We start from the raw sequence: 19,762 nt of genomic DNA on the forward strand, positions 1-19,762 counted from the left end.
AATAGGTAGAACTTGGAACCAACCCAAATGCCCAAAAATAGATGACTGGATCAATAAGATGTGACATATATACACAATGGAATATCATTCAGTAATCAAAAAAGATAAACTCATGTCATTCACAGCAATGTGGGTGGAACTAGAAGGAATTATGCTCAGTGAAATAAGCCAGAAGGAAAAAGAAAACTATCTGATGGTTTCACTTACAGAAGGAATATAAGGGAACCAAATAAGACATCAGTATTGTAAAAAAAAATAATAACAGTACAAAACACAACAAAGCAAAAATGGACAGTTATAAATCAGAGACATCCTGCAGGTGAGGAGGCGAGAGAGGGATCAGAGGGAGGGAAGGAGGAGCACAGGGGACTGAGGTGATGGTGCACAGGTACATTGGTGAAGGAAATTATGGGGACTACATCTGAGGGGGTTAGGGGGAAGCAAATATTGTTTAAAATTGAACAATGATGTAAAAAATTAATAATATAAAAATAAAAGAGAGAAAAGTCACCTTCATGAAATTAAAGTCAGGTCAGTCTCCACCCTCCTTGACTGCATCCACCCCCACTCCCTATTTCCACATAGAAGTGATAACATTTAGTATTTGTCTTTTGTATTCTAACTTACTTTGCTTATCATAATCCCCTGAAGTCCTCATTGTGTTCAAGTAAAAGAAGCATTCATTTTTTTTTTAATAGCTGAGTAGTATTCCATTGTGTATGTAGAGGGCATCTTCTTGATCCACTCCTGTCAGTAGGCATGAGTTGGCTATTATAAATAGTGCTGCATATAACCCTTTGATTTAGTGTTGTTGTTGTTGTTTTCATTCTTTAGGTAGATACCTAGGAGGGAAATTGATGGATTACACAGTTATCTTGGTTTTAAGAAATTTCCATATTGTTTTCCATAGGGGCTGGACCAGTCTACATGCCCACCAACAGTATACAAGGGTTCCTTTTTCTCCACTTCTGTATGTTAGTCTTCAATAATGTTATTTCTAGATATGTGAGTTCAAGGTGTGTTATTCTTTTTTTGTACTTTCCTGTGTTTTACAAATTCACTGTTATTAGATTATGCTATTCCCGTATGTTATTTATTTTTATTTATTTAATTTATTTATACAAGCATTGGGGTACAGTCAGAAGCGCGGAAGGGTGAGAGAATTCACCAGAGCCAGAGTGGGGAGCAGAGCAGGCAGAAGGACCGAAGTACACTGCTGAGGGGAGCAGCGGGCAGCAGGAGAGGTCTGCGCGCCAAGCGGGACCCTCGTCCAGGTGGCCGGGGATCAAACCAGCACTGTGGAGGCTGCGGGCAGCTTCGCAACCCAGAGCTCAACCGCTGGGCCACTGGGGAGGCCCTATTACCATATGTTATTAAAAAGGAAACAAAAACATTTGCATCTGTAAGGAATAGAGTCCACTTTAAGTAAAAGAAGCTTAAAATTAAAATGACTTCAACACCGTAGAAATTGTGTTCTCAGTTAAAGTTAGAGAGATGTAGCCAAGACAGATAAGTCCATGAGAATCTCAGTGACCCAACCCCAATCTATCACATCATTTTACAACATGCATCAAATGTGACCTCATCTTCACAGTATTATCACATTCATATTTGAGAAGACAGTATAGGGTGATAATTTCCCACGGCATGGTATTTCTGCATATGCCTTGATGCAAGGAACCAATTTAAGCAGGTATATCTGGAAAGTTAAAATAGTCATCCCCTATAGAGAGATTTAGAAACATCTCCCTTCTTCAGATTTATCTCTACTCCCCAGAGATATTCCAGGACACCAAAACATTCCTTCTATTTGCAAGAGAGATTTGCTTATGTTCTGAGTAATTATCTGATGTCTTCTTTGGTGCAAATTCTGGGCAAGTTTTTCATTAACTTCCTTTTAACATTATAGGAATTTCTGCAAAGTGAGTATGTATTCCTCAGCTATGAAATGTACTCCTGTGCATAGATTCTACCTGTGTCTGTTCTACGTTGCCATCATGGTTGTTGGGTTAGAGCAAGAGGAAAAGATTTTTAGGAGAATTTCTAAAATAACAGTGACGATAAAAGATAAAATTTTATGCCAAGAGGTAAAAGAAGGTAAACTTTCCATCAGTACATCTTCAGGGAAATAGAAAGTTGACTGGACAGAGGGCATTTGTCAGATTATACATGCATGACATATAAGAAAATGTGTTATGATTCTGAAAGTATTAAGGTAATACATATAACTATAGCATCACCACTAGTTTTATCCAATTGATTGAAATTGACTAGTAACAAAACTAAAATTAAATCTGGCAAGAAATAATTCAGGATCTATGAATCTAAGTTTTTTCCCTCTTAGGCTATTGAAATTGTGAATTTAAAATTCAGTGGGATAATGAAGAATGGAAAAGAGGAGAGATGTGAAATGAGGTGGGGGAGAGAGTACATGGGGGGGAGAGAAAGAGAGTGAGAGAGAGAGAATTTGTAACTCAATGAAAAATTACATTTGAATACTCAAAGCAATTTCTCAGTCCATTATAAAGAGGAAGTAAAATAAGTACTAAAGCTGTTAAGTATCAGATTTAGACTTTTGGTGGTGGTGATTTTATTTTATTTTATGTAATTAAACCTGTTTACTCAATTTCTGCAATTTTTCATTGAGGTATAAAGGTGGTTTAAGAAAACCTAATTGTTATGAATAACTTCAGAAGGATGTGCTCTTGTTATTGTCATTTGTTTTATTTGCATAAAATGATGACCTTATCTATTTTCCAATTAGTTTCCCCTGTTTTTAGATATCAAGTAATTCTAACAGAAAACTCTCATTGTATTTTATTATGGGCTTGGTAAAAATGTCCAATCTAGCAGATAATTACACATTCCAAGACACTTTTATAGGCTTTTATTTCATAGCCCATGAAGCTCAATATTTCGTAAATTTTATAGTCCATGAAATAAAGAGCTGGTGTAGCAATAAGTTAATCCATTTAAGTTTCAAAAATGAATGTTAATTCTTAGATTCATTATGCTATAGGCCAATTGTCTAATGAGTTTGAGAGTAATTTTATTTTTATATATTTAGTGCAGACTCCTTATCACACATACGATTTTTACCGAAGGAAAAATCTTTACACTGAAGAAGTTAGGCAAAATGAGGAACACATTCCCTGTGAATCACATGGAGATAGACACATAGGTATACCTTCCAGGGTTCATTTTAAAACTATATAACCTGTGTTAAAAGTTAGAGTAAAAGATAGTAAACTACTATCAAATATAGACAAATGCAGGACATATCAACGGAAAATATAATAGAAAACTTCAATTAAAATCTGAATACACATAACAACAGAATGTTGTTATATATTCTTAGAGTAGATCTTATTTTGAAGGAAGCATAGACATCTCTTCTAACCTATGTGGAAGGTGAGTTTCTGTGGAAAATCGACACTTATTTTAACATTGATACAGATATTGTAATGCTAGAGTTTAAAGGAGCATTTCTCAATGTGTCTTCCATGGAACACTAATTTTATTAGGAGTGAAAGAATTTTGTGTAAGATTTCTGTGGTCCAGAAAAAGTAAATGCTGTATTATATCAGTTAATTGTTTGCCCCAAAATGTGTGTTAAGTCAATACAAATGTTTATTTTTGGTTTTTGAGTTACTTTTTTTGATGTAGATGTTCTGAAATATCTAAATGTGCAATGTTCACAGGAAGGTTCTATGTGAGTGACAGATATTGTATCATTTTTCAAACCCATTTCACATGGGACTCACTTTTCCTAGAGCTTCAATTAGGTACAAGTTGCCTTCCAGAGAACACAGTAAGCTAACTGGTGATTTAATGATTCTGTGAATTTACCATTTTCAGCTAAATATCAAAAATACAGGACAAATAAGTGTGCCTCTTAGCTTAGTATAAGAAAACTATTTCTCCACTCTTTCTCTTCCATGTTATCCTTCATATTTGATTATGAAAAATTGTTATTGTGGGTATGCACTATGCATATAAGTGTACTGGGTACTTAGAAAGAAATATTACAAAATGCATGGCCTTATTTCCAAAAAGACAGATTAATTGGTGTATGATCTCAACTTCATTGTCTTTGTAAAATTTTATACAAATATCTAAGATGCGCCTAAAAATTACTTATGTATTATTGAAGTGGATATATTTATTGAATTAGATTTAATCTAATTATTGAAATGGGTTTTAATAATTGATTATTGAAATAGATTTAATATAGTCTTAAAAGTGTTTATAATTTTGATTCATTTACCACAAAGAAAACTAATTCCAATAAAAATAATAAGATTAAATATCAAATAGCCTGTATGCATTTGCAGATGAGTAGGATTCATATTAATTTTACCAGAATCATTTACATAGGTGATAATATAAATTTTGTTTTTATTTTTAAGTTTTCAAATAAATGAAAGAGCATTCTGTTGTAATGTGTAAAAGTAAGTACATTTTCAGAAATAGTAATCTATGGATATTACCTAAAATTGAGATATGTGTTTACATATATAACTATATATATGATTTCTGTTATCAAAGAATTCCATTTGAATTCTTTGTTTGAATTCTTTAGAAATATTGTTTGAATTCTTTATAAACCATTTGAAAACTATAAAATTATAGATAAAATGATAGATGGTAGATAGGCAAACAGGTAGATTGATAGACTATAGATTGATAGCTGATAGATAGATGATTATTACATAGAGATAGATAGATAGGATTTCCAATATTAATATAATTTGAGGCTGTTTCTTGAGGCTGTTTAAAGTATTTGCTCATGATTTTCACTTGATAGTTTTGTTCTTTACCTGGTACCTTAAGAGAAATGTAACATTTTTTCATGTGATAATTTTGCAATTCAATTCTGATCTTTGTAGGATATCTTACATTATTGATATTTGTTCCTTGAAGACATTTATTAGATATCTTTTTCACACTTTGTGTGTGTGTGTGTGTCCATCCATCAGAGAGAGTGAGAGAGAGAGAGAGAGAGAGAGATTAGATACGCCTACAATGGTGAGATTATAGGATAATAAAAAGTCATGTTAATTTGTTAATTTCCAATATTTGATGTCATCTAATGAGTACACCAATCTTACCATCATCCCCAGCAGGTAAACCCAATTATTTTACTTAACTATCAAGAAATTTATCTGTAAAGTTGTTACATGACTTAAATAGCTCCAGAATGTTTCAGTGAGAAATGGATCCCATATAATATTGTTATAGTGAATCTAAACTGGACTTAACAGAAAGAAAATTAAAACGAGGGAAAGAGTAGGAGAGCAAACAAGTCAAAAGTATATGAAATTAATGAATACAAACAAGTGACCTAATTAGATACAACTATCAATAAAGAAAGTATTTATTACATCACTAGTGGCATACCTGTGTTACACAGCAGGTAGGAAAGGCAGCATTTGAAAAAGAGATGCAACATTCAGAATCAGGTTATACACATGAGCTGGAAACTTAGACAAAGATAGTCTAGCATACGTTTGCTGTTTGAAATGATTTTAGATTCTAAATTCTAATTGCTGCCATATTTAGGTTGAGTGCAATATTCATTTTTATACCAGCTTCATTGTGCTTTCAACTTCACCTATTTTATATTTTTTATATTCACATTTTAAATAATAATATTTGTAAAAGAACAAGACTAATTAATAGTCTATAATTTCTAACAAAAAAAAATCACTATCTGGCTAGAGAAGCAGTAACTTCAGAGTAAAACTATACATTAACTTTGAAGTTATCCACAAATCAAATGCCCTTCAAATAAGAAAATTAGTAATAAGTAATTAGAGCAATTAAATATGATACTAAAAATAATTTCAATGTATACTTTAAAGTAAAATAGGTATCATAATTCACTCCCTCTTTTTGTGAAACACATATAGACCTTAATCAAAAGTTGTGTAATTATATTACTGTATAATTTTTTTAGGCATACATTTTTAGAACTAAAACATAATTGATTTGTACATTTATAAATAATTTGTAATGTATGCACAAACTGCAATTAATGTTATCAAATTCCTATGTACTAAATGTTTGGGAAAATAATAATCAATTTTAACAAAATTGATTTTAAATTAAAAATTGTATTTTGAAGGCCTGTCAACATTGTAAGAATATATGGAAATACATTTCTAAACAAAATTTTAAAGATAATTTTGATAACTAAAATTAAAATCTCTGTTACTCAAATGATGGAAAATAAGGCACACTATTTTCTCATAAATGCTTGAGCAGATTGTCACCATAGTAACTAATAGACACATCAGGAGGAGATCATTCAAGTATATATTCTTGAAGGTGACTCCCACTGTCAGGCTTTCTGTTGCCTTTATCCTTATTATTAGAACCAAAATAAATAGTAAAAAAGAGAATTTCACTTGAAAAGCATAGCACTCTAATTAGAAATGACTTCCTGAATTGCTTTAGACCAGTAGTATGTATTTAGTCTTCAGTCAATAATATCAATACTTGACGACTTAATTGTAATGGAACTTGTTCCCTAGTTAGCACATCTTTTCTTATATAAATATTAGTTTTTTCTGGTCTTTCTAAAACATAAGTCTTATCTGGGTTGTGTGTGTGTGTGTGTGTGTTTATGTAAGTTCTTAGTGGCTAGTGTAGTTTTAGTCTTGATTTGATTGAGGTATCACCATAACTAATGAACAAAAAGTAAAATAGTCTATAAATATTAGAATGGTTAACCAGACCTGTCTATTTGTAAAACTGGAAATCTTCCTCTGCAATGTACTGCCGCTTAAATTTATCCAGATATACCTGCTTAAATTGGTTCCTTGCATCAAGGCATATGCAGAAATTAGGTAACTGTAGTCAAGTTCTCAAGGCTATTGATGTTGCAATACCTTTAATATACAATATAAATGAATTACTAAATTTAGTTTCCCTCATTTCCTAGCCAGTGCATCTTCACTTATCTTACACTTCTGAAAGGTGTATTTTGCTATAATTATCTTTTTCTTCTGATGCTCATCAATTATTCCCCCCAAAACCTCTGAAAATATTTTTTTACTCTACATTGATAAATAGATCTTCACCCTGAGTATATAATGTACTGTATGTTAAAATCAGCTTTGTTTTAAATAAAACAATAAACAAAAAAATTAGCCATAACTTTTCAAGTTTCAATGGAATATTTTTCTTTCATTTCAAGGACTGATAATTTTCACTTAAATTTCAGGGACCTATAATTTTCACCTACGGCCTTCATAATTTTATAGATTACAAGTGTACTTGTTAATATGTACCTAGGTTTTTCCAGGTTAAAGAAGTGACATGCATTCTACAATTTTTCTTTCATTTAATCTTCATTTAGTTGGTTCTTATATCTGATTCTCCTTCTATATCTTTTCCTCTTTATTTCTATCTTTAACTATATACTTTCTTTGGGGAATATTGAGTGTATCCTAGTTTATTCCCAAAAGTCACTTAATATTTTGCTTGGGACCTTGACTTTTTCATAAAATATTCCATTGATCTTTTAATTGTAATAATACAGTGTCCCACTGAATGTGTCTATCATGACTTTCAATTTCTTTATATATTGTAACAGTGGGTGAAGTTGATCATCCTATATAAATAGAATGTTTGGATAACTTTTTTTTTCCTAATGCACTCCCTTGTTGTCACCTATATAGATGCTCATATGGCAATGCAAATCTATTTTTATTCTTTCATTCCTCCTGGGCAACCTACCCCTTTCCAGTTTTGAAGAATAACTGGATGAATTTCTATTCTCCCCCCATAATTTACTCCTTGGGGAAATATTGTCATTGTAACCATCAGACATCAGTTTTCAGGTTCCATAAGTGAGTTTGCCTGCCTTCCCTATTTTTGTGAGTGAAAGTGCATTCAAGCACTGGCTAAATCATCTAAATGAGGTATGTTTTACCTTTAATTGTCCAAATTCTGTCCCCTTACTCAGATGGTCATTATATGTATATTAAAGTTTAAATGCCAAAAATAAGGAGATGAAACAGATTTTCATACTGCAGACAAGTTCAAATCAGGCATGTTGGTTAGATTGCCTCAATATAATTTGTAATTTATTATAAATTTTATGCAGCTCTCACTGCATATTGCTCTGAGCACATACTTCTGTGGTGTATATTATACCTTTCATAAGATGTATATGCAATGCACATGAATGTACAATCTGCAGTTACAGAGTGTAAACAGGCTATGGTAGGAAGTGTAAAGAATTTGAGTCCATTGCACCACATGCAGTTCCTGTTCCTAAAACTTATTAGTTTCTATTTATTTAAGCAGTTATTTACATCTCTAGAAACTTAGTTTTTTCATGTATAAATTGTGTCATTGACTTGTGTTGAGGATTACAGATTAGGTAGCCATATGCTTACTCATGCAAGGTAACAAATTTTAGCTATTATTACAATTACCCAGCGCAAGTATAATAAACAGTTAATAATCTAGCTCATAACTCTTGAGAATCAGATTTGGCATTTAATCATTTTAAAATGACAATGTTTAATTTATAAATAAAGGAGATATGTGTTGTGACATAAGTTTTTCCAGCATTTAAAAATGTTAGTAATGTAATACATTCTTATCACTAAACATCCAGATGAGTAATGAAAAAGAAAATCAAAGTATTTTGGTCTTTATCAGTAGAACTATACTCTGTGGAGCACTAAATTAAGCTACTAATCTTTTCCATCTTAAAAACATTAATAAAAATATTATAATTTATAAATATTTTATACTTTATATTCTTCCTGGAGATTGAGACTGTTTGACAAAGAAAGAGTCTCTAAAGTCTGAAATAATTTATCAAAAAATTTAGACATAATACATATTATTAAATCTACTTTCTGCATAATACCTAATTACTCATAACAGCACAGTCTTAAGAGATGACCTGGGAAATGTCACAGTGCATAACACTAGTTAAGCAAATATTACTGCACCTCTGAAACAATACATTTCATGATGCTCATAGGTATATGGTAGTGATTAAGAAATATTTTTAAGAAGCGTAAATAATACATGGCATATTATGTAGCTATATTAATATAACTATCTAAATTACTGTAGAAAATCATTGATAACATACTCAGGTAACTTTTCATGATTCAAGTATTTCATGAAATATCTTAGTGACAATTTTTGTGTATACCTTATTTTGGTTTACACAATTTTGAAATTTTTCATAACTCACTATTTGAATATACAGATGCTACTTAGGCATACATTATGTTATTTGTTATTTTAATTTGTTATAAAATACTATTAAAGTTCTTTGCTTCATAAAAATATGATTGACATGATACAAAACCAATTGGTCTATGTTCCTGAAGTTCTTTACATTTTACTAAATATGTATACCACAATTTGCATTTTGGTTACAGTGAAGGAGGAAAGAAAAAAAGACATAGTTTTATACAACATTTAACAAGACTGTTTTTTTGCAGAAGCAGAGACTGACCTCTGGTATTACATTCTCTGAGGAATAGTAAAAGTTAGAGAATCACATTAATATTAAAGACATTTATACAATTTTTAGACAGCTGTAAAAAGTCTAAAAAACCCTTTTTTTCCCTCTGCTGAAAGTGCACTATAGTAGATTTGTGACCTTCATTATTTACAACAAAAATATTCCTCCTACAACCTATGAATATATCAAAAAGTCGTGAAAATGTACTAACAGATCTAAGCTCTTATAAGTAAATTAATTAATAACAATTTAATAAACAGTAAAGACAGTATGTACTTTTAAATTTAGAATTAATTTAAGTAGTAGAATAAATAAATTTGAGGTAGGAAATATACTCAAGAACATTGACATCTCCTTTTCTCCAACAACAGAAATATGGGTAAATCATTTCATAATTATTTTTTGGTCACCTTCAACTTGTAGTATTTTAGTTACAATAGAATAAATTAATTGTCTTTTACATGGAACATTTTGACTTACATAATCAAGACACATTTCCATAAAATGATGTAATTGTAAGTGTCCCTTTAGTAAACAATTTAGGATCTTACAATATACTAATGACATATACTTAGGTAGGATTGATTCATCTACTTTTATATTTCCCTGAGAATAAATGTGTGTGTGTACATTCTGTATATTTCATACATATTTTTCTAGGAAATGTGTATTATTTATAAAATTTCTTAGTATTTTCAATTCCCTTACAATATTTACTACCAAAGATAGGCCAAATACTGCACAGCTACTTTTGTAGACAAATTTCAAAGGACATTTCTTTGAGTAGAAGATGAATTTTAATTGGCAATTTGGAGATTATACAATTAACAAAAATATGATAAAAATTCAACAGTCCAAAGTATTAAATATAAAATTTTTATTTCCCTTAAAATGTACTTATTATAATTTTATTGATTGGTGCCTCAAATATAGAAATCCCCATGGAGTATTTGAGCATGCTATGGCCAATCATATAAAATACTTCACATTATTTCAAAAATATATAATAATAACATTATGAGAAAAATTAAAATGAATAAATAATAATTTTACCATAAAATAACTTATTTAGCAATATTTGTGTCTTTATAATTTATAAACCAACAGAAATATTTTGTTGTGAACTATGGGACAGATTCTGAAGGAAATTAACATTTTATCAAGAACTCAGTTTAACAGTGATACATTTGTCAATAAAAGTGATAAAAGTGAAAAAATAAGATGAGAAGCATATTTAAAAAATTATAATGATTGGGGGAAGATAAGTCAGTTAGAAACAAGAGAGTCAATAACAAATCCCAGAGTAAGTTATCTAGAAAGCTGAATTTGTTTTATGATAAACTACCAACAATAACAAAAAAAACCTAAGGAGGATGATGGTTCTAAAAAAAAGTAAAAGCAACTGGTATATATCTCAAGTGTTTCGTAAGTAAAAGTACTGTAGCCAGGCTTCAGTAGCTTGCAGCTGAGTAAAGAGCAGGCAATCAGCATATTTCCACAAAATAATTCTACTAAGAATAAACTCTATACTAATCAAGTGGTTAAATATCATGTCTTTCTAATCATAAACTTCATTTGTCTTCATTAATGTCATAGTGCCACTTGCCCTGTTCTATCCTCTCTATTGAAAGAGTTCACCTGACAGGGGTCTAAAATTCTCCTTTCTTTAGTCTTCCTTTCCCTATAAAGATAACATATCTGGTGTGTCCCATGTTTTACAGCCCAATTACCTAACCCCCTAGCTTACATGCTAACTCATTGTATTAAGCCTAATAATACAGTTATAGTAAATAGAAATAAAAATATTTTGGTGGCAGTCATAATGTAATATGCACTTACCAAATAATGCAGAGGATGTAAAAATTATGTAATATTTTAAATCAATATTTATAAAAATATTAAAAGGGCCTCCCTGGTGGCACAGGTGGCTGAGTGCAGTGCTGTGAAGCTATCCACAGCCTCTTCAGCGTGGGTTCGATTCCTGGCCAGCCAGGGAGATTCCCACATGGCAAGGCAGACCTCTCCTGTTTCACCTGCTGCTCCCCTCAGCAGTGTATTTCAGTCAGTCTGTTGCTTCTGTTCCCCACTCTGTCTCTGGTGAATCCTCTCACCCTCCCGTGCCTCTAACCTGTACCCCAGTTCTTTAAAAAAAATTAAAAAATTAAAAACAATTCAACAGGAGAAAATACTGAATAGATGCTAAATATGCAAATATAGTTGTATGGTTAGACATAGCATTTTATATCTATTTAATAAAATATACAGCTGTTAAATCTGACCTTATAAAAATGACTAAAATTCTTAGAATATCTTAAAATAAAAGTAAGATACAGAACTGTACATACAATGTAATCATATTGTTTGCATATAGACAGCTATAGATGCCAATAAATTATCACAGTTAAATATGCCAACATAATAAAAAATATTGTGATAGACTGAAACAAACAGATATATATATAAACTGTTGGCATTTTTGACATTAGTGGGAGATAATTCTGTTACAGTCATTTTCTTGGTGACAAAATACTTCCAAATACTAAAGCCAGTGAGAACTCATTGTTTTTCATGTTATAATTTAAACATGTTAACCACTAAGAGAACAGTCCTTTGATCAGAACACTTTTTGAAAATTTGAGTGGCAGTTTAAAAAAAAAAAAACTAAACAAAACAGTTCTTTAAGATTTATTTTAGATTAATTTAAAATTACTTTTTATGGAGATTCATGAACTCTATAGACCTGCAGTTGTTCTCTATGCTTAATAATACTATATTTAACAATCTTGACCTCATAGACTATAAAACATTTTGAAATTTTACCTAATTGAACAGGATTATATGCTTATAAATCAAATTACATAAGAATCTGAGAAAGGTGAATAAATATCAAGGTATATTGATGATAATAACATATTAGCAAACACATTTTATAATATTTTTAAAACTATTAGTATTTATTTCTAAATGTGCATGCATGTTTTTTTCTGTTAACATTGTAGCAGTTTGCCAAATCTTTAAAAGCACTTTATACAGAAGACTTTTTAGTCCACACTAAAAAAACAAACAAACAAACAAAAACAGTGAGCCTATATTCACCATATTTTGGTAGCATATTCGGGTAAAATAAAATGTAATTTACTTTCAAAGATAGTTTTATTTGCTATCTGAGAGAACCAAAATGATCTTTCCTTTATAATATCCGCTTGGAACAAGCCAAATTGTCTTAGTTTATCATAATTATTCTGCAGAATATTTAGCTTTCCCTTAAGAAATCAGTTGAGAAAAGATTCTTAGGTCAAAGTGGATGAATCATATGTCTTAGAAGGCTATCCCAAAAAGCAGATGTTTTCCAACTTCACCTGTTCCTGACATCCTAAGACCCTTACCAATCAAGTGTGGTAAATATAACCATGCTCACTCTAGATTGTTGTTGTTGTTTTTTTTGGGGGGGGAGGGGAGGATAGGAACTTCAATTTTACAACACAATATTCTACATGGATTTAATTTCACTGTTAACTCCCTGGGACCACTTTCCTTCATGTGTGTGACTATTCCCTCATGTAGATAAATGAAATGCAGCTGTGACTATCAATAAAGAAATGAGATACAGTAATAGGTAGATAAATAAATATATAAATTATATGCTAAAACTTTTTTTAATTGCTGGAAAGAATTTTATTCACTATTCATGATTGTTTTCCCCTTCAGGCTATTTGGCCGCCATTTGAATTAATATTGAGATATTTCTTAGAGCTCTGTTTTTATTATGATCTTAAAGCTTGTCTTACTGTATGCAAAGCCTATTTGTGCAATAAAAACATAGGACTATTATCAAATTTTCCAGCTTACATATGGTTACTAATGTAGTAGAGTAACCTTATTCACCTGCTTATGTTAAGTTGATGTAGAATGTCTTTGAGGTCTTTTTAATGAAATGTATAAATATTCACAAAAATTCTCAGAGATCCTGCCAAAGGCAAAGAACTGAAACTTTGACATATTGTTCTAAAAAAATAAGAAAGGGTTAACATTAAGTAAACTTTAAACTAACTGGAACATTAAAATGACAATGTAGCACAAAGAAAATTTTGCTTGTCAAAAAGAGGAAATTTATTTAAGCCTTACAGTTAAATCATAGGTACATAATTTTTCAAAAATGCACATTTTTATATTCAAATTGTATTTGCCATAAATTTGTCTTGGGGATAATAGGGAAAGGTCTAACTGAAAGAAAACGTTCAATTACTGAAAAATTTAACAAGAATCATGGAGTTTATAGTCTTAAATGTGTGAAGAAACAAGTAAGGACAACTTGTAATTGTTCTATCAATTCAATTAGGGATGTTTTGTGGGAAAGGGTACTAGTATTTCTCTGTAAAAATCTGTATAATTAGGTATCACTGGGTGTCTCTAAAAAACAAAGCATGAGTCAAATCCTCAAGGATACAGACACCTTTAACTATATAATACCCAGTATCTCATGATACTTGTACTTAATTTCTATAGATAGATGAAATTTTATATTACCATTCTGATTTTCTGAGTCTCTGAATTACCCACACAAATTCTTAACTGATAGAATATTACTAATAAATCAATCTAGATTTTTACTATAAATTCAAATTGATAGTCCAATGATACTTATGTTTATTAATTAGAAATGTGATAATTGCCCTAAGATATGCCATGTCTTGTGTTGTATGAAAAAATTTAATGTGGAACCTAGGCATGCCTAGGTTACATTATACTGTAATTTTCTTACATTATACATTTCTTACATTATACATTACTACATTGTACATTGTAATGTTATTTTCTCATGTCTTACATTATCCTTTTCTTATTAATCTTCATAAATTATTCATTGGATTAATTATGCAACTTGCAGTCTAGAGTTGGTGAGCAGCAGTAGTGATACCAAAAAAAAAAAAAAAGAGCTGATTTCCCCCTATACTGAAAAAAAAAAACTTATCTTGTAAATATAAAATGACTCATAATAATTGAGTTAAGCATTTTTTCCTAATATTTCATCTTTATTAACTATGAAATATTTAAGAATACATTTTAGAACTATATGACTATTATTTGCTTTAATTATAGACTATTCATTGACTATTCATTTTCTTTCTGACTGAATTCTGTTTCACTTCATTGCATGTCTTTCTTCCCTGGGTTAAGATTAGACAGTAATTTTAAAAACTACATTCTCGTTTCTTCTGTCATTTTATATTTACATAAAAAATATCTTTTAGCAAATCGAGAAGACCATGCCAAATGTATGCAATCAAAACGAAAGTCATTCAAATATATGTTCATATGATCATATCAGGGTGAATCATATAGGCAAGATACATTCAAAATTTATAGAAATAAATCAGAAATAATAAATTCTATATTATAATCAGTTATGCAAACTAAGGTAATTATATAGCATTTACAAGAGAAGACAAAAATGCTACAAAAATTAAGGAATTATTCAACCTGAGAATACAAAATCCCTACATAAGAGTCAGTTGCATATACCAGTAACAAATTATCTGAAAGAAAAATAAATTAAACAATCCCATTTACCAACAGGGGTTGAAAATACTTATGAATAAATATAGCCAGTGGGTTTAATGATATGTAGATTGAAAATTGAATAAAACACAAAAATTTGAAAGATATCCCATGTTCATGGATTGGAAAAAAATACTATTTTTTGCTGCATGCATTTCACAAGGTTATCTATAGATGCAATTCCTTTCAAAATTTCAATGAATTTTTAGACAGATATAGAAGAAAAATCCTAAAATGGGTGTGGAACCAGAAAAGACCCCAAATGTCAAATCAATTCAAAGAACAAAGATGGGCCCATCACTATTGCTGATTTCAAAATGTGTTACATAGCTATAGTAATCAGAACAGTATGGTACTGATGTAAAAATATACACAGAGATTTGCGAACCCAAGAATGAACTCCCTCATATATTTGGTGAACTAATATTTGATAAGGATGTCAATAACAATTTGGAAAGGGTTGTTTCTTCAATAAATGGGACTGCGAAACTGGATAAATACATTCAGAATATGAAGATGGTCTCCTATCTTACAGCACTCAAAAGTTTACTTGAATTAAAGACTTAAAGAAGACATTCTTGTGAAGCTACTGGAAAAAAATATTTCCTGATATTAGTCTTAGTGAATATTTGTTTAATATGGCATCATAAGTACAACCACAAAAGCAAAAGTAAACAAGTGGGACTATATCTGTCTATAAAGCTTCAGTACAGCTAAGAAAATCATTAGCAAAATGAACAGCAATGTACTAAATGAGAGAAAATAATTACAAGTCATATATCTAATATTGTGTTAATATCAAAATATGTAAATAAATCATAAAAATACAAAAAAAGTTCAATTAAAATGGACAGAAGATCAAAATAGATATTTTACTAATGAAGACATACAAATGGTCAATCACTTCATGAAAACATGTTCATGTCATTAATCATCAGGGAAATATAAATCAATATATATTAATATCTAATAAGCATTATGTTGATATTATACATACAAACAAACCCACATTTAGCATCATCCTGAAGGATGGAAAATTGGGTTTTTCCTCTAAGATCAGGTACATCAAAAAACTGCTCATTCTTACCACTGTTCTTCCACTTAGCATTGCAAGTCCTAGCTAGAACAACTGGACAAGAGAAAGAAATAAAAGTTATCCAAATTGCAAAAAATAAATTTACTTTTGCGCATGACTCGATAAGATGCATTGAAAACTATAAAGACTCCATTTAAAGGGCCTCCCTGGTGCCATAAGGGGTTGAGACACAACCTTATGAAGTTCTCTGCTGCATCTGGCCTGTATCCCAGTACTTGTATGCATAAATAAATGAATCTTTTTTTAAAAAAAAGACTCCATTTAAAAATATTATAAACAATAATTCACTATTGTAAGTGGCAAGCTACAAAATCAACATACAACAAAACTTGCCTCATCCTTATGTGCAATCAATGAACTAGAAGAGAAAGAAATTTTAAAAATGCCATTTACAATCACATCAAAAAGCATCACATAGGGCCTCCCTGGTGGCGCAGCGGTTGAGCGCTGGGTTGCGAAGCTGCCCACAGCCTCTGCGACGCCGGTTCCATCCCCGGCTGCTCCCTGGCCACCAGAGGAGGGTCCCACATGGCGCGCAGACCTCTCCTGCCGCCCGCTGCTCCCCTCATCAGTGTACTTCGGTCCTTCTGCCTGCTCTGCTCCCCACTCTGGCTCTGGTGAATTCTCTCACCCTCCCGCGCTTCTGACTGTACCCAGTGCATGTATAAACAAAACAAACAAACAAATAAATAAATAAAACATGCCTCTATTAAAAAAAAAAGCATCACATAGCTAGAAATAAATCAATCTGAGGATATGGGAGGAAGCAAATGTTGTCTAAAAAATGAAAAATGTCAAAATTTTTTTTTAAAAAAGGCCTATAAGATAAATCTTTAAGACATTATTAAAATAAATACAAGGCACAAAGAAATGGGAATATGTTCTGTGCTCATAAATTGGAAGAATTAATACTGTGGGAAATGGGTATCTACCCAAAGCAATATACAGATTCAGTTATTCCTTATCAAACTTTCACTTATATTCTTCAAGCAAAGAAAAACATTATTGGTCTTGTGGAAACACAAAGATCCCAATAAATAAGAAACAGTACTGTTAGAGTTAGAAAATGTTTAGGAGTGGAGAAGGGATGAAACCAATAGTTATAAATTACTTTCTATATGTCAAATGGTATTTTCATAACTGAATAAAAATTTTCTAGCTGATCATATGGGATCAAAGTGCAGTGGGACAGAATAAAAAGACAATATAGAGGGGATGTGAGAAGGCAGATAAATGAGTATGTATAGAATTCAAATAAGTGTGGAAATATGTGTTATGCTCAGAAAAAAGTAAAATTGGGTGCTGCTGCAAGTTTATAAGGAATATTGAATTTTAGAAAATGCAGCATGAAACTCCTTGTAGAATAAATTGGGGTAGGGAAGGAAATAAATTATATGAATCCCCTAAACCATTTATAATCCTAATCTCCAAAGATTCAGTAAAGGCAATAATAAAGAAAAAATGACAACAAAACACAAATTCTCTGAGTTCTATTGATTTTATTTTCCTTTAAGTATACATATGTTTCTGTCTTTTACATGCACAATGATTGGTGGTTATTCTTTTTTGTTTCTAGAGGAACAATGAAAAATTTTATCCTAGCAGATGTCCTTTCTGCATCCAATGCACATGCTGCATGGTTTTTGGCAATCATCCAAGTATTAAGATGTCAAGAAGAAATACATTGTATGTCAAAAATGAGTCTCAGGTTGTGCTATAGAAATTATCACATGTCCTTTCCCTTCACTATAGAAGACTTGTTTTCCCAGTGGGAAAATTTAAGAGCAAGCCAGTACAAGAGCAATTTATTAGAAAAAGAGTGATCACTTCATGATCCATGATGCGATGCTTCACCTGGGACTGGCCAACTCTTTAATGCACAGCTGCCTAAGCATCTGCCTCCACGTCACTAGTTTTCACTGCCCCTTGTGCTTCTTGACTGTCTTCAAGGAAGGAACTCAATATGATATCAAAAGCATTTCCAACATTCCCAGTTTAGATAAGCTGAATATTTATAGTTGTTTGGTGAAACTTTTGGTCAAGAATCTTTACTGAAAAAACTATTTTACTATTTGCTCTAATGATGCTAATGCAAACAATGGATAAATTAGTAATATATTTTTTAATATTTTTTTAAGATTTATTTATTTATTTATACAAGCACTGGATACAGTCAGAAGCGTGGGAGGGTGAGAGAATCAAAAATCCAGAGGGGAGAGCAGAGCAGGCAGACTGATGAAGTACACTGCTGAGGGGAGTAGCAGGTGGCAGGAGAGGTCTGTGTGCCAAGCGGGACCCTCGCCCAGTGGCTGGGTGCGGCAGCCTCTGCCGCTGAACACCAGTGAACTTACTGGAAAGAGGGAGGCTTTCACTCAGACACATCAGAGTGAGTAAGACCCCCTTCCCCTGTGCGCTGGACTGGACAGTCAATGACGGGTTAGATCGGGGGCAGACTAAAGAAGGCACTGGCCAGCCTCATGTCTGTGACTCCTGACGACCTAAGACAGGCGCAGTCCCCGAGGGGCTTCATCATGATAAACTTTGGCATTCAGATCAAACAAGGTCTACATGCCTATAAGCCTAATTTAGGCAACAAGCCCGCAGTAATTAACCCCTCCTTTGATGGAAACAAGGCTGCTAAGAGCGTCACCTGCAAACAAGCCTGATGGAATTACCTACAAAGCAGTTTTACCATTAATCAGATAGCCATTGTTTCAGAATAAGTAGCAACCTAGCAACCTGTCTATAATCATACTACTTTTTCACTTACTTTGCTTTTTCTTTATATGTGTACAATCAGTTTCAGGAAATGCATGATAAAGAAAATAGTGTGTGGCAATAGTAGTTTTATAATAATCATAATACTTCTCACATGAGACAACACCATAAAAATCAAAATGCTTACGTAGAGAATATATTGCTCGTGATCACTAAAAGTAGAAGGTGCCAGTAGGTAAATATCAATGTTTTTGATCATTGTGGTTTTGGGATATGAATCAAGAAAAGCTAGCTTGAAGAGTGCTGTTCTGTATAAGCAAAAATGATTGTGTAGATTCAGTACCTGGAGATCGTTTACTGTGCCATGTCATGGATCAGCGATCACATGCACATGAATAATGAAGTAGATGTCTTATGCCTTACAAAGTATTTTATGCTGAGAAAGAATTAAATTGTATGAAATCATCTATTGTTAAAAAAAGTATAAAAGTGTATGATGATTTTGAGCAAATTACATTCAGATCTTCACTCTTGAAGTGTGTCTGTTTGTCATTTGTGTGTCTGTCTGTCATTTATGCGCCGATTCCTTGAGCATCCTCACAGTTTCTCAATCCTGAGACAGTCCTGCAAGTCTACCGCTGCGCTGGTCCGCGGCAGCTGGGGATCGAACCGTCACTGTGGAGGCTGCGGGCAGCTTCACAACCCAGCACTCAACTGCTGCACCACCAGGGAGGCCCTAAATTAGTAATATTTTAAGGAATTATTTACATTTTAATATTTTGGATCCTTGATAATATTTCATACTGAAAGTTTTGTTTTAGCCTCATGAACTTCTCTTACAGAATTCTTAAATGACTGAATCCTTTATTTTTGCTGCTAAATATTCA

Source organism: Talpa europaea (assembly GCF_964194135.1).
Source record: "Talpa europaea genome assembly, chromosome: 1".
Classification (NCBI taxonomy): Eukaryota; Metazoa; Chordata; class Mammalia; order Eulipotyphla; family Talpidae; genus Talpa; species Talpa europaea.